The sequence below is a fragment of the Humulus lupulus genome, chromosome 8 (genome assembly GCF_963169125.1).
Source record: "Humulus lupulus chromosome 8, drHumLupu1.1, whole genome shotgun sequence".
In the NCBI taxonomy this organism is placed as follows: Eukaryota; Viridiplantae; Streptophyta; class Magnoliopsida; order Rosales; family Cannabaceae; genus Humulus; species Humulus lupulus.
Genome location: NC_084800.1, coordinates 164,197,699 through 164,202,513, shown reverse-complemented (window position 1 = coordinate 164,202,513; position 4,815 = coordinate 164,197,699). Strand labels below are relative to the sequence as shown.

The 4,815-nt window shown below is 26.2% G+C and overlaps 1 pseudogene; it reads right to left on the bottom strand.

Moving 5' to 3' along the window:
* Nucleotides 1-1,092: 1,092 nt before the first annotated feature.
* LOC133796229 (uncharacterized) lies at nucleotides 1,093-3,422 on the bottom strand (annotated as a pseudogene).
* Between the last annotated feature and the right edge of the window lie 1,393 nt (nucleotides 3,423-4,815).

Sequence of the window (4,815 nt, the reverse complement as noted above, 5' to 3'; positions counted from 1 at the left end):
AGATACGCTATTAATTATCCATTGTTACAACCATAATTGTCAATCAATCCTCTATAGACGGTCTACAATGAGATAGGACTAAAAATACCGTTTTACCCCTCATTGTATTTTATCCTTAAAACACTTAGGACACGTTTACTAAATAGTAATCGGAATTGGAATAAATCAATGGGAGAAATGAATGGGAAAAAAATCTAGAAGAATCGGAATCATTATTGTATTATGTTGTTTACTAAAACTGAGTGGAAAAGGAATCAGAATGCTTTAATTGACAAAATTACCCTTTTAAAAAGAATTTTATTTTATTTTTTATTTATTAAAATAAATAATTAAAAAGTGAGTAATGAATAAAAATATATATTCATAAATGTATATCATATGGTATGGGTGGTATACATTTTTAAAATACAATATTATAATTATAAATGTGTTGTTTGGTAACAATTAAAAAAATAGTTTTTTATTTAATTAATTAAAAATTTGACAATTAAATATAAAATAGTGTTTGATAACTCTATTTTTATTTATTATTTTTTTAAATTTTAAACAAAATTTATTAAATTTTGAAAATAGAAAATTTTCACTTTAATTTTTTTTTTAAACCGTTTTCCATTTTTAGTTTCTTTTTTTTTTCTTCTTTTCTTCAAATCAGCACATCATTTTATATTGTTAAACAAAACATAAATATAAAAGTTATCAAACGCATTTATTATTTTTTGTTTTTTTAAAAAAAATAGTTATCAAACATATTTTTATTTTTTTAAAATAAAGAAAAAAATATAAATTATAATTCTATTTTTGTATTTAAAAAATTCAAAAACAAAAATTTTATCAAACACAACCAAAATGTTACACATAAATATAATAATATTTTTTAACGTTATTTATCAAATCCTAGACTTAGACTTATTAGATTAGTATAATATTGTTAAGAAAAAAGTAAATATACACATTATTTATTTATGAAGTCAATATAACTAAATCAAAAAAATTATAGCTAATAACAATCTTAAAAAATGTCAAACTTAAACGCAAACACAAAAGTCTAGGTTGTAACATAAATAGTGATGTTCTAATATCTCAAAATAACTATTAGGCATCATTTTGCAACATATTCATAATATATTGCATTTTCACCTCATCTGACATTGCATAAAACACTCGCATCAATGAGGGCTTTTCTGCTAACATGTTGGTGGCTTTAATACATTGTATTGCAATTAGGCTGTCAATCTTGCTTATTTCTGTATATAAATTGGCTTGCATATCAGCTACTTCTTTATCATTTGATAATGCATTGATCAGTCCTTGAAGCTTGGGGACGATTTCTGATACAGATTCTGCTAATGCACCAATATTAGCTGACATACCATCCATTACCTTTGATCTTTTCTTTTTATTACGTTGTTGGGCACTAGTAGTACTCTCAGTGGATCTACGACGCATATTACTAGGGTGTTGAGTATTTGAGACACCATCAAACTCATCTATTTCTTCATCATCCCCTCCATCAACTATATAATCATCAACTCCAAAATCCACACCAATTGTATCCTCTTGTCGTATTTCCTCTTTATCATCGTCAGCATTACCAGCATTTGTTCCAGTAGCACGATCTCGACCATATATTTCTGCTAGCTTGTAGTAATAAGGAAATGGTTTTCCATATAATCCACTTGCATCTTTACGTTTCTGTGTATTCACAAAACAATGCAATCACATGTTATCATAAATAACAGACATTAATATATATATATATATTATTATATATAAATATATGTCAAACTATATTGTATTTACCTTCACCCACTCATCAAATGCACTTTTTTCACATAATAACATCATATGCTCATTGTCCCAACCAAAACCACTTAAAGACAACAATTCAGTCAAGCAACATTATTTTCCCTTCAAAGTTTTAATACGAGATTCAATATGAGGTGAGGCCTTCAATCCAGAATGCTGTAATTTTGTTTCTAACACAATCTCTATTTGTTGCAAATATCCATTTTTAAATCCACAATCAGCCCGCCATGTAGGATTTTGGCTTAACTCTAGAAGACAGTCGATCAAAGCATTGTCTTCCATTGGAGTCCAGTAATGTTTATTTTGACCTCTCCCTCTTTGACCTACATTAGAGTTAGAACTCGTCCTATACATTCATATAAAACTTCTCATGAGTATAAAAACAAAACTCAGAAGAATTAAGTACTCATAAATCAATATGAATGAAATTAAACTCAAACAACTTGGACCAAAAGTATGCACATTTCAAATTAATGTATATATGTCATTAATACATCAAAATATGATCAAAGTGCTCAAATACAAATAGTAGAATAATAAATACTAAAAAAAATTATCCTAAACCTCTATTTGCTCGCCATGTATTCCACATTTCTTCGGCCAAATTTTGTCTCCATGTGGTCCAAGAATTTGAAGACTCAACACTATTTATATAATTATAATTTGTTGTAGTATTATTTTCTGGAAAATTATTCATCTCATTTTCCACTGGATCAATGTTCATCTCTTTTCGAATAAAATTGTGCAACATACAACAAACAGAAATTATACGTCGTTGTGTTTTCAAGTCATAAAAAGATGGACTTCTAAGAATTGCCCATCGCATTTTCAACAATCCAAAACAACGCTCAATTACATTCCTAGCACTTGAATGTTTCATATTGAAGAACTCTTCCGGTGTGTTTGGAAGGTGTCCATCATCCCAATCATTAAGATGGTATCGTGTTCCTCGAAAAGGTGCAAGAAAACCTTGACCATTGGTGTATCCAGCATCAACTAAATAATAATAACCTACCACCAACATAAAATAAATTTTGTTATTCGATGGAAAACTACATTGTTAGTTTGAGATTAAACTTTTACAAATTTACTATAATTTATTATTTTACCGTTAGGGACTTTTAACCCATTTCTCCTAGTCACGGCATATCTCAATACTCGTCCATCGTGTGTTGAACCTTCCCAACCTGGTAAGACATATATAAACTGCATGTCTTGTGAACAAACCCCCAAAACATTGGTTGCGATCTCTCCTTTTCTTGTCCTATATCTTGGTTTATCAGCTTCACGTGCACACACTCTTATATAGGTTCCATCTAATGCTCCCAAACATTTCTACATCAAATTCATTCCACTTATTATAACAAATTTTAGTTAACAATCAAAAACTAAATTTTGTAATCCATAATTCATACCTTAAACCACTTCCACCTTGGATCGATTGAGGTCTCTAATACTGGCTCAGGTGTTTTCCAAAATTCTTTTTGGCAGCGAATCATTGCTTTTAAACATTCATGAAAATATTTACTAACAGTTTTTCCTGATCTCTTAAAACTAAAACCAACAACACGATTCTTATGGTGGTGTGCTAGAATATATAGAAACATTGCTACCATCTCCTCAATCGATACATTGCGTGTCCTTCTTAAATTTCCTTTTGTAGTGAGTATGCTACATAATTTTTGAAAAGTTTGTCTATCCATTCTTAATTGTGAAACACATTTGACATCACTTTCATACACTAAATCATGTAAGTTTTCTAATTGTCTATAGAATCTCATAATAGATAACGGATGATTGAGACGTTTTTTGTAACCTATCCATGCATAAGCACATGTAGTTGTACATACACTCAAAATAATTTGTAATAGTACAATCAAATTTTGTACTACGACAATAATCTTTTGTTTCCTTGTCAAACTTAACGAAGTCATTCGTCTACAAAAAAAAAACATAAATTAACAAAATGTTTTGGTATAAAAAATAAATAGTCAAATTCTCTTTTCAAATTATAAATATAGCAACCAATTAATTAACAACATATATATATACTATGTATATATATAAATAATTTGGTTATCAACATTCTTTTATCGTTTTCTTTTGTTTTGTTATTATTTATTTTTATTTATTTTAATTGTTTTTTTCTCTTTTCTTCTTGCCACTATATTGTACATAAATGAGTTAGACTTCTTTTATTAAAAAAAAAACTACTGTGCCACTTTATTTTGTTGTAACATTTTGTAATAATTAATTAAATAATAACTTTAAAAAAAACTATTATTTCTTTAATAAAAATATCTTACATAAATACTATTATTATAATACAATACATTGCCTATTATTCTACTACTTTCATTATTATTATTATTTTAAAAAAAGTGACATGTTCTAAATAAATAATTATCAATTTAATTATTACAATTTTTTCATGTTATTATTGATTTTATTTATTTATCCATCTCTTATTATTAGTGTATTACTTATACTAATTACATAGTATTACTCAAAATGTATATACCTTACTTTATAATAAATTAGTAATTTATTTTATTAGGTTATTTGTAATTTAATATTTATATTATATAAAAAATTATAATAAACAAAGTCAAACCTAAAAAATACTGCATAATAAATGTAAATTTTGTTTAATAATATATATCATTAATAACTAAGATTGTAGATTAAAAATTTGATAATGAAACATGAAAGTAATATCTAATCCCAAATTATAATTTCCTTCTATTTTATTAAGAAAATAACAATCGTCCATTTATATATAGTAAATTATAAATATAGTAAATTAATAGATAAAAACAAATGAAAAAATAAAATAAAATAAAAAGAGCATATTTAAAAAAAAAGTACATTCAATTAAAAAACAAAATACATCACAAGTCAGTGAGATATATCATCATAAGAAAAAAAATTGTCAGAACTAAAATGATGAAACAAAATTAAATATTTTTTTAAGAAAGTTATCTCTTTAATTGCCTACATAGTCTTAAG